General features: G+C 33.0%; 1 long non-coding RNA gene across 2 annotated transcripts in view; it reads left to right on the forward strand.

Annotated features, from left to right (window-relative positions):
* The window catches only part of LOC143205055 (uncharacterized), a 217,514-nt gene that overhangs the window by 120,931 nt on the left and 83,740 nt on the right, over window positions 1-12,843 (forward strand). For both annotated transcript variants that reach the window (XR_013007729.1, XR_013007730.1), the window contains exon 3: window positions 10,803-10,919. This is a non-coding gene — a long non-coding RNA (uncharacterized LOC143205055). The remainder of the gene's footprint in view (window positions 1-10,802; window positions 10,920-12,843) is intronic.

Here is a 12,843-nt window from a genome sequence, read left to right on the forward strand (position 1 = left end):
ATTGTATTTTTGTCAATATCTCAAAAACAATTAGTCAAATATCAAAACTGACCATTTTATAGTTTTTCTCACCACAAAATTGGTAAAATACGAAATATACAGCTCATTCTGTGACCGAAAGTTTTTCCGTAATTTTTCCATACTCAGGAAAAATCACGATTTTTGGCCATTTTCAGACTTTTCTCTATAACTCTAGTTTAAGTGAAGCCACATCGGCAAAATTATCAAAATATATGTAAAATGTGGTGCTTAATTAAGCTATAGTAACAATTTCGTCATATTTAATGTAACTCCAAGGGTATTTACATTTTTGTTTTTTAATAAAAAATTATGTAAATTGTGTTTTTGTCAATATCTCAAAAACAATTAGTCAAACATCAAAACTAACCATTTTATAGTTTTTCTCACCACAAAATTGGTAAAATACGAAAAATACAGCTCATTCTGGGACCGAAAGTTTTTCTGTAATTTTTCCATATATATACTCAGGAAAAATCACGATTTTTGGCCATTTTCAGACTTTTCTCTATAACTCTAGTTTAAGTGAAGCCACATCGGTAAATTTATCAAAATATATGTAAAATGTGGTACTTAATTAAGCTATAGTAATAATTTCGTCATATTTAATGTAACTCCAAGGGTATTTACATATTTGTTTTTTAATAAAAAATTATGTAAATTGTATTTTTGTCAATATCTCAAAAACAATTAGTCAAACATCAAAACTAACCATTTTATAGTTTTTCTCACCACAAAATTGGTAAAATACGAAATATACAGCTCATTCTGGGACCGAAAGTTTTCTGTAATTTTTCCATATATATACTCAGGAAAAATCTAGATTTTTGGCCATTTTCAGGCTTTTCTCTATAACTGTAGTTTAGGTGAAGCTACATCAGTAAATTTATCAAAATATATGTAAAATATAGTGTTAAGTTAATCTATGGTAACGATTTTGTCACATTAAATCGACTGGTCCTTTTATGAATTTTATTGGAACTACCGTTGGAAAATATATGCACCTATAAAATTTATCTCTGTCCTTTCCTCTCTCACAATTTATACACGAAAGAGTTCGTACATCTTCGCCTGACATCACAAATGGAAAAAAACGGTCGAACCGTGCATTTGGCTAAAATACTACTTACTATTTTCAGTCGCTAGTTTTTTGACTATCGACTGTTTCGACTGTCTTCAGTCGATAGTTCCCAACACTAAAAATTATTATACTTCCATTCCAATCAGCATAAAATTCATTATGAATCCTGTAATTTTCATTAACCTGCGATTATTCTGACGGAAATGGTTAAAAAAAAACATTATTTGGCTTCAGATCTAACGTAAGGTATAACAAAGAAATTGAAGACATGTGAGTGTCTTTGGCTCGCAACACCTTGGCTCACGCGATGCATCTTCTATGCCGAACGCGTTTTTTTTTTTTCGTTTCCTCCAACGTCCAACCCTTTAAGGCGATTTAAAATTCGATTCACCTGCCTTCGAGGCGGTTTTTACGATAGCATTTCTATAATTAAATCTTGATTTACAGGGCGTTCGGCTTTTCGGGTATACGCAGGTGCCGCGTACATGTGAAACGGCCGCCCATCTAAATTTAGATTCGATTTCTTCGACTTTGCGTCATTGCAATAACAGGTCAATTGAAAAGTCCCCGGCCTACCGTAATAAAGCACATTTCTTTTGGAAAATTAGTTTTTTTTATTCAACATAAATCCCTTCAACGGCGATACACTGATTATACCGACCCTCCAACTTTTCGGTACCATTTTTGTAGTACGATTTGTCCTTCGAAAACTTCTTTCCAGCGAGCATTCTTTTGAGCGCAGGAAATAGTCGCTGGGGGCCAGATCTGGAGAATACGGGGGATGAGGAAGCAAGTCGAAACACAATTCATGCATTTTTGCCATCGTTTTCACTGACTTGTGACACGGTGCATTGTCTTGATGAAGCGGCACTTTCTTTTTCTTCAAATGCGGTCGTTTTTCGGGGATTTCGTCCTTCAAATCGTCCAATAACGCTATGTAATAGTCGCTGTTGATGGTCCCTCCTTTTTGAAGGTAATCAGTGAAAATTATTCCATGCGCATCCCAAAATACAGACGTCATAACCTTGCCAGCCGACTGTTGCGTTTTCCCACGCTTTGGAGCTAGTTCGATTGGACTTCGGAGTGAAATGATGGACCATTGTCATATATTGACGCAAAACTCGGGTTTATTACGCTTGATCATCTTCAAACACTGCTTGGAATCATCAACTCGTCGTTGTTTTTGGGCAAAAGTGAGCTCGCGCTGCTCCCACTTTGCACAGAGCTTTCTCATACCCAAATATTCTGGAATGATATGATGTATGCATTCAGTTGATATCTTTAGAGTGTCTGCTATTTCATTCGACTTCAATTTACGGTAATTCAAAGTCATTTTGTGGATTTTTTAAATGTTTTCTTCGGTAACAATCTCTTTTGGACGTCCACTGCATTCCCCGTCTTGGGTGCTCATTTCACCACGTGTAAACTTAGCATACCAATCCTTGTTGGTTGATTTTCCTGAGGCAGTGTCCGGAAACTCAGCATCAAGCCAAGTTTTTGCTTCAACTCCATTTTTTCCCTTCAAAAAGCAATATTTTATCAACACGCGAAATGCAAAAGTTGCTTCACTCAAAATGCTATAATTCACAAACTAATGATCCGACAGCTGTCAGATTTATACGCCATAGTAGCGCCATCTATGTGACAGGCCCGGGACTTTTCAATTCACCTGTTAATTGATTATTACTGATAGTTGTGATTTGTTTCCAACTAAACAGTACATTTTCATATATTCCAACTACAGTTCTTTAAATTTCTTTTTACGTGTCCTTTCCGGCGAAGATTTACGTCAAGTTTCATTCCGAGATACCTAGCGTTGCTGCTATATGGAATGATAGTGATATTTATTGTTATTGTAATTGTATTTATTGTAATTATTCCATTTCGTTAATTTTATTTTTCAGGTTTGAGTCAAATTATTTATATTGTCACTTGCTTGTCGTAATTACCATGAGGCTTCTTAGTTGTTATCTCTGACAGCAGGAATCGCAGTATCATCAGTAAATATAGTCATCGTGACGTTTTCCATCTGTATATTTACTGCAATTAATTTACGAACAATACAATTCAAAACTAATTTACAGTTTTTATAAAACTATACAAAAATTAGTACCAATTCACGAAATTATTCATTACCTTATCAATTAACAACCAAAAATCAATCATTGCCGTTTCCTTCGTCGAAAACAAAGCAATCCCCAGACCATGACATAAAACTGAACAAATAAGGAAGCCTGGCCGTCCTATTTAAAATATATTGAGTTACCCAGCAGCGTAGTTCTTGCTTCTTGCCCAAATGTTGCGCCATTTGGCGTGATGGGTTTCCATCTCCGACTCCGTGACCTACTTTCTTCGCCGCGTAAACATTAAATTTACGAAAAAGGGTTGGATCCAGCGCCGATCTGCTCCAAATCAAACATAATTCGCCCTTTATCGGAAGGGTTCTACGGTCAGATCGGGGGCTTAACAGGTGCAGGTACGCGGTACCACTGACACACTCACCTAGGTAGTTTTTTTTTTTGGTCGATACGCAACCCTTTTCCTAATAACGGCAGACGGGTGAATCTAAAGGTGGTAGACGTATTATTTTTCTGCCTATTAGGGCCGATGTGGGATAGGCATTTTTTTACGTAGCCCAAACTCAATTTTCTGAAGGGATAATTATTCAGATATAATAAAAATGGAGCAACATTCCGCAACCAATTATTAATTTATATAGCTAGAAGTCGTTGTAAAATTGACAAGCTGATGCTTTAACTACCGTTAGTAGTACTCATAGTAGTACAAGTAAATATTTGCGATTTTTATCAATTTTCAGGGCTTTCTCTATAACTCCAGTTTAAGTGAAGATACATCGGTAAGATTATCGAAATATGTGTAAAATGTAGTGCTAAATTAAATTATAGAAAAATTATTGTAATATTTAATGTAATTTTTATGATATTTTAACTGTAATTCTTTTAGAAAAGAATTATGTAAATTGTATTTTTGTCAATATCTCAAAAACAATTAGTCAAATATTAAAACTGGCCATTTTATAGTTTTTCTCATCACAAAATTGGTAAAATACGAAAGATACTACTCATTCTGGGACCTAATATGTTTCTGTAATTTTTCCATATATGTACTCAGGAAAATTTGCGATTTTTAGACATTTTCAGGCTTTTCTCTATAACTCTAGTTTAAGTGAAGCCACATCGGCAAAATTATCAAAATATATGTAAAATGTGGTGCTAAATTAAGTTATAGAAAAATTGTTGTAATATTTAATGTAACTTCTATGATATTTTAAATGTATTTTTTTTGAAAGGAATTACGTAAATTGTATTTTTGTCAATATCTCAAAAACAATTAGTCAAACATCAAAACTAACCATTTTGTAGTTTTTCTCACCACAAAATTGATAAAATACGAAAGATACAACTCATTCTGGGACCTAGCATTTTTCTGTAATATTTCCATATATATATACTCGAGAATAATCGCGATATTTGGCCATTTTCAGGCTTTCCTTTATAACTCTAGTTTAAGTGAAAATACATCGGTAAGATTATCGAAATATATGTGAAATGTAGTGCTAAATTAAGTTATAGTAACAATTTCGTCATATTTAAGGTAACTCCAAGGGTATTTACATTTTTGTTTTTTAATAAAAAATTATGTAAATTGTATTTTTATCAATAACTCAAAAACAATTAGTCAAACATCAAAACTAACCATTTTATACTTTTTCTCACCACAAAATTGGTAAAATAGGAAAGATACAATTCATTCTCGGACCTAGCATTTTTCTGTAATATTTCCATATATATATATACTCGAGAATAATCGCGATATTTGGCCATTTTCAGGCTTTCCTTTATAACTCTAGTTTAAGTGAAAATACATCGGTAAGATTATCGAAATATATGTGAAATGTAGTGCTAAATTAAGTTATAGTAACAATTTCGTCATATTTAAGGTAACTCCAAGGGTATTTACATTTTTGTTTTTTAATAAAAAATTATGTAAATTGTATTTTTATCAATAACTCAAAAACAATTAGTCAAACATCAAAACTAACCATTTTATAGTTTTTCTCACCACAAAATTGGTAAAATACGAAAGATACAATTCATTCTCGGACCTAGCATTTTTCTGTAATATTTCCATATATATATACTCGAGAATAATCGCGATATTTGGCCATTTTCAGGCTTTCCTTTATAACTCTAGTTTAAGTGAAAATACATCGGTAAGATTATCGAAATATATGTGAAATGTAGTGCTAAATTAAGTTATAGAATAATTGTTGTAATATTTAATGTAACTTCTATGATATTTTAACTGTATTTTTTTTGAAAGGAATTACGTAAATTGTATTTTTGTCAATATCTCAAAAACAATTAGTCAAATATCAAAACTGATTATTTTATAGGTTTTCTCACCACTCGTACTCAGGAAAATTTGCGATTTTTAGACATTTTCAGGCTTTTCTCTATAACTCTAGTTTAAGTAAATCTACATCTGTAAAATTACCACAATATAACTTGTAAGTAAGTTTGAAAAAATTCTTAAAACTGCTTAACTCTCAGAAAATATTGTTACAATCTCAGACAAAATTCTTTAAAATATTGATAAATTTCATTAGCCAAAAATGACAGCAAAAAAACTCTAAAATACTTGGAAATGGCGAAAAATTACTTAATATTTTAAAAATAATTTCTTCGTAATTAATTATTTTTAATTGCTTGTATATTATATATAAATATTTTGATATAATATAATAGAAAAACCTCCATATCGCCTTAATATACCAACCTTTTCAAACCGAAATTAAGTAAATAGTCGAAAATAAACCAAACCAATCGATATATACAGCTTTATTGATGTAGGATTTACGATATATATATCTCAAAACATACTCCGTATATATCCGGTGATTTATAGCACTCAATTAACATCTGAGGAAGGAGAATTCGAATGCAGATAATATTTTAATTTTAACGCGTTCGCCAGTTCGATCAGAAATAGCTTGAATAAAATATAGATTATATACGTATAGATACGAATTTGTTTAAAATTGATTGATTGGTCGGGCGATGTGGAGATTTTAAAGAAGAAGAAATCGAATGTTATTGGTAAATTTTGTCAAATATTTAGTGGATGACAAAAAAAGGCATAACTGATTCAACAAGTTTTCAAAGTCTACAAGTTTTATGATCATTACACTAATTCTTTCGCTTCTTAGTGTTGACTTTCATTATAAGTAGTTTCTCAATGACAGCCCTTCCATGAATGAGATCAGTCTGGAGGTTTTGCTGCACTATTTTTGTCGAAACAGTATTACACAAATGTGCGTCGTCTTTTCAATGTTCGTTGGTCTCTGTTAAATAACTTTTCATTCAAAAAGTTCATATTATTGTATCTATTTCCAGTATATTCAAGTCCACTCCCTTATTTAAAAAGTTTCTTTACTCGAGTAACTTTTGACGTTTTGCCATTGATACTGTCGTAGTAGATTTACTGGTCATCACAATTTCGTTGGTATTAGCAATACCAATGGAGCTACAATTATTTTAGAGTAATTATTTTATTTATTGAAGGAGATATCTTCAATTTACATTTAAAACATTCTTTTTATTTAAATATTCGCTATATATATTCGATAAATTATTCACAACGCATTTTCAAATAAATCTAACTATTCCACCACAACATTAAGTCATTTTCCTTGGTATAAACAAAAGATAGACCGATGTTGTTGCACCAAATGTGGCGAATAGAGCTCGGGGAAGCTATAAATAACCGTCGTATTCGAAAACATTGCACTACAGCGTAGATTCCCCATGCGAAATCCGAAATAAACTACAGCGAGCGTCGACCTCTATCTCCTAATGGTCCTATTTCCGTTGCTATTTTCGCAGCTGTTTGTACTTTTCGTTAAAACATTGCTATTTCGATAACGCGAATAGAAAGTGGAAAAAAACGGACGGACCTTGTCGTTGTGACGTCCATATGACGCTAGGAAAGTGGAAATGGGGATGGGGTGGTTAATGAATAGGGGTGGTGTTCGTGTAGATAATACGCACTTGGCTGACGTATGACACTTTTTGATCAACTAACTATCGGTATTGGTTAAGTGGTGGCATTTCAGTTGACTTACGCACTTTTTTCCTAGATATCAGTCAAAACTTGCGATTTTTGTCTATTTTCAAGTTTTTTGTTATCATTTTTGTTCTAATAGTGGCCGATTAATGAAGTTTGCAGTGATTATGAAGAATTTTACGCTGAATTTTATAACATAATAATTTATAATAAGTTATAAGATGTGAATTGAAAAGTCCCCGGCCTGACACAATGATGGCGCTACTAGAACCAAATCCATATGTTTTTAGTTAGCCCTAACCCTCAAAAGATGCGTGTATAAATTTGTCGGCTGTCGGATCATTAGTATTGTGAAAAAAATGGATAAGAAGGAAATTCGCGTGTTGATAAAATATTGCTTTTTGAAGGGAAAAAATACAGTTGAAGCAAAAACTTGGCTTGATGTCGAGTTTCCGGCCAGGAAAATCAACTATCAAGGATTGGTATGCTAAGTTTAGACGTGGTGAAATGAGCACCGAAGACGGTGAACGCAATGGACGCCCAAAAGAGTTTGTTACCAACGAAAACATTTAAAAAATCCACAAAATTATTTTGAATTACCGTAAATTGGAATTGAAAGAAATAGCAGACACTCTAAAGATATCACTGAACGTGTACATCATATCATTCACGAATATTTGGGTATGATAACTCTCTGTGCAAAGTGGGAGCCACGCGAGCTCACTTTTGACCAAAAAGAAGGACGAGTTGGTGATTCGGAGCAATGTTTGAAGATGATCAAGCTTAATAAACCCGAGTTTTTGCGTCGATATGTAACAATGGATGAAATATGGCTCCATCATTTCACTCCGAAGTCCAATCAACAATTATCCGAGTGGACTATGATCCGAGCACACGATGAACCCGCTCCAAAGCGTGGGAAAACGCAATAGTCGGCTGGCAATATTTTAGCGTCTGTATTTTGGGATATGCATGGAATAATTTTCATTGACTACCTTGAAAGAGGAAGGACCATCAACTGCGACTATTATATAGCGTTATTGGACCGTTTGAAGGACGAAATTGCCGAAAACGGCCGCATTTGAAGAAATAGAAAGTGCTGTTTCACCAAGACAATACACCGTGTCAAAAATCCATGAATTGGGCTTCGAATTGCTTCCTCATAAACCGTATTCTCCAGATCTGGCCCCCAGCAAACCTGGGATAACATTTTCGTCGAATGAAGAGGATATCGCCAAAACTGAGGCCTATTTTGAAACAAAGGACAAATCGTATTACAAAAATGGTATCGAAAAGTTGGAGGGTCGCTATAATCACCACTGAAGGGAATTATGTTGAATAAAAAGAAACTAATTTTACCAAAAAAATGTGTTTTACTATGGTAGGCCGGGAACTTTTCAATTGACCTGTTATATGTGCAACTAACAAAATAAAAACGGCTAACGCACTATAATAATAAGACTCGGGAGCCCATACGATAAGGGAACTCATACGATATCGGGTGAAACCTGAAGAAATATCTCGCATAGCACCGCGCGAGTGTCAGATTCCACCAGCGGTCGCCTTATACATGTAGCCAATCCCGAAAGGGTCATTAAACATCGAAATTTAGTGGCCGTGTAAAAAAAAAAGAATTATAGGAAACCGAGAAAAAGTTACCCGACTGGTTTCGGCCCGATACCGGCCCATTTCGGTTTCGTTACAGAAATTGGGGTTGCTATAAACTATATACAGCTCCGGCGATATTTGGTTTATAATGGAAAATAGCCAATTAACTTTATAGGCGTATAGGTTTTTTTAATATATGGGAACGTGTTATTTCGGTAATTTAGTGTACTAAATTATAGGTGTAAGTTGATTTACATTTTCTATAGAAGCTAATTTTTATCTAACTTCTTTTTTATATTAAATTTATTTATAGAAATTGCCAATTTTTGATATTCATTTTTATGTATATTTTGTTTCAGTCTATGTCTTAATATACTTGGTCACTATAAAATCTGAAAACTTATAGACAATTAAAAAAAACATTGTTTTAATACTGTAAAATCAGTGAAAAATTATGTACATTAATATTTTTCGTGTACAGTCCATCAATATAGGCAAATAATTAAGCATTTAATAGAAATATGTTTATTTGAATCAAAGTCATTAAAGATATTTTCAAAAATAACTGGTTTTGTTGAGTATATATAGAAGAAATGACTATAATGTATCACTTAAAATCTTTCAACAGCTTATAAACTAGATGGATGTAAAAATAACTAAGATGCTATATAAGAAATTAGTGATAATCATCAAAAATATCTTTTTAATTCTGGAAAATCTGTAAAAAAGTATGTACATTAATATTCTTCATGTACAGTCCATCAATATAACCAAATAATTAAGCATTTAATAGAAATATGTTTATATAAACCAAAGTTACTAAAGATATTTTCAAAAATAATAAATTTTCTTTAGTATATGCAGAAAAAATTAAGAAAATATATCTCTTAAAAACTTGAAGCGGCTTGTAAACTAGATGGATATGAAAATAATTGTGGTGTTATACAGGAAATTAGTAACTACATTTAAACTATTTTCCAACAACAAAAGAAACACTTCTTGGAACCTTTGCTGACGACACAATTATTATGGCAAAGGATATATCTCTGCTTAGGGCAATAGAAAAAGTGTAAGTGGCAGTCAACAAAATCTACAAATGGACGAAAGATTGGAAAATTCAATTTAATAGCTCCAAATCTGTCCACGTTAATTTTGCATTGAGGCGAAATAATAAAAACTTAATTATATCACTCAATGGATGCCCGATTCCTCAAGCAGAATCAGCTAAGTACCTCGGAATCCATCTTGACGGTAGATTAAATTGGAAGCATCACGTTAAACAAAAAGCAAAACACATTAGAACCAAAATAAAACAGCTATACTGGTTAGTCGGAAGATACTCTCAACTTGATCTAAAATCAAAGAGGTTGATCTATAATACAATTATAAAGCCAATTTGGACCTATGGAGTGCAAAGATGGGGTTGCACTAAAAATTCAAATCAACTAGTCATACAACGCTGTCAAAACAAGGTTCTTCGATTGATTACCAATGCCTATCGCTATGTAACCAACGAAGAACTGCACGATGACCTGGAAAGCAAATGGATTTGTCAAGTTATTCAAGATTTCGCCTTGAAACACGAAAGAAGATTACTAAAACGTGGAAGCAATACAACTGCTGGACAGCGCGCAGGATTTTAGGAGATTGAAGCGAACAAAACCATACGAACTTATATAAAGTATATACATTTAGTGTAAACTATAGCTATAAGTTAATAATTAATAAATAATTATAATTTTATAATTGAGGAATACATACTGATGTATTTTCTCGCACTCGTCTTGCTTGTTAATTAATCCAAGTACATAGGAAAAGTAGTAATAAATTAATTGTAAATTAATATTGTACTAAGCGTATCTAATAAAGATGTTATAAAAAAATTAAACTATTATTTATTATTTTAAATGTCGCAGGCTAAATAAACAAAACAGGACTACTTTAAACTCCCTTTTATCAAGCGATCCATCTCTATTATACCATTAAATCTTCCGTGTTTGTTTTTCAGAGGAATCAAATGAAGATAATCATCATAATTTGGCGAGGGTCGAGAAGATGGCTTTAAATCGTCCAAACTGTCCGACATAATCACGATGGAAGAAAAGCGTTTGTTTTCTATTTTGAGGTAAGATAACGATCGTTATTTGAGATAGATGAGATCGTGCTTTTTTTTTCACAAAATGTATCTGCGAATTTAGTGACTAGTGAAAAAACCGTTGAGGTTCTTTTGGGCAATAAAATAGGTTAATTTAACTACTATATTTATTCGTTTCAACAAGTAAAGGGAATCTGTTATATATTTTTTTAATTATTGATAATATATTATATCATTACCAACATTGTTGATTACACAAGTTTACAAATTCGGGTCCTGACGTATAATCAACATTGAAGTCAATTTCACGTACGGACAGTGATCCATTGCCAACTTTCGCAAAAAATGCCTTAACAACCAGGAATATTATAAGCATGGACATTTTTCACAACTTTTACTACTTTCTCGATAACAACAGATCACAGGATTACAAGTACGCAATCGATATTATTAGGGGCTCGATTATTATTAGGCTTATCTCTCAAAAAATCCGGACTATCAGCTACTAAAATCGTATCTCACTGACAGACATTTTATTGTAAATCAAGGCGATGAACATACCGAATTAAATCCCATATATTCAGGAGGTCCGCAAGGTAGTGTACTGGGTCCAGTACTGTATCTTCTGTATACGGCTGATCTGCCCACCACAAAAATAACTACTGTGGCAACATATGCAGACGATACAGCAATCTTAGCATCCCATGAAGATCCAGTCACAGCATCAATAAACCTACAAACCCACCTGGAGCAAATACAATTATGGTTGAAGACATGGCGCATTAAAGCCAATGAATCAAAATCCACGCATATAACGTTTACCCTGCGTAGAAGAACATGTCCACCAGTGAATATCAATCATCGTCAACTCCCCCAAGCAGAGCATGTTAAATATCTTGGTATGCATTTAGATCGACGCCTAACCTGGAAGAAGCACATACTCTCTAAACGGAAACAACTGGGACTAAAATTATATCAAATGTATTGGCTCATTGGGCGCAAATCCAAGTTATCATTAGATAACAAGGTATTGCTGTATGAGTCTATACTCAAGCCCATTTTGACATATGGAATTCCACTATGGGGTACCGCTAGCAAATCTAATATATCCATCATTCAACGGTTCCAAAATAAGGTGTTGCGTGCCATTGTTGATGCTCCGTACTATATTTCAAATAATGTGATACAACGCGATATTCCTCTAGAACCTATAACGAGTGTAATTCAACGTGTTTGTGTGAAGTGCTTCGAAAGAGTGTCAGTGCATCCACCTGATCTGATTACTGGACATATGTAGACTTTAGAATAAGCATTAGAATAAGACTAATTAATTAAGATAATATTTTATACAGAAGATTGCTTAATGAAGTGATTTTCTACATGCCATGTATATATAATATAGACAGAAGAAATACTTATTGCCAATAGGGCAGATTGTGGACTCACGAGGAGTAATAAAAAAAATCTCAAAAATATATTTTCTGTATTCACATCTTGATTTTTTCCCACAAAACTTGAGAGGTACGAGCAAGGAGAGTGGCTACACCAAGATACAGCAAAAGTCGATAGGCGATACCAAGGATTTTGGGACGAAACATTATCATTTAGGTTTTTATTAATTTTGTTGATTAATCTATATATTTGTTCTATTGTTGCGTGTTTATTACGGAAGCCAAGTTGATAGTTTGGAATAATATTTCTCTTTCTTACGATTATTATGAATGTACAGTAATGACTTAATACATTTATTTTTCAAAATTTATAACTTTATCCAAATACAACATATTTTAACTCATCTCGTTTCAACAAAAATATGAATAAACCCTTCAAAATTAATTCCCAGTCCCATATATATTGAATGAACGTTTCGGACTTTCCTACGGTGAACCTTAACATTCTCGTCACATGCTACTAGATGTGTTTCAAATCCCATACCAAAAAAAAAAACAGCGTC

Source organism: Rhynchophorus ferrugineus, unplaced genomic scaffold (genome assembly GCF_030347505.1).
Source record: "Rhynchophorus ferrugineus isolate W39M unplaced genomic scaffold, kcgeb_rfMv2 rfM11, whole genome shotgun sequence".
Classification (NCBI taxonomy): Eukaryota; Metazoa; Arthropoda; class Insecta; order Coleoptera; family Curculionidae; genus Rhynchophorus; species Rhynchophorus ferrugineus.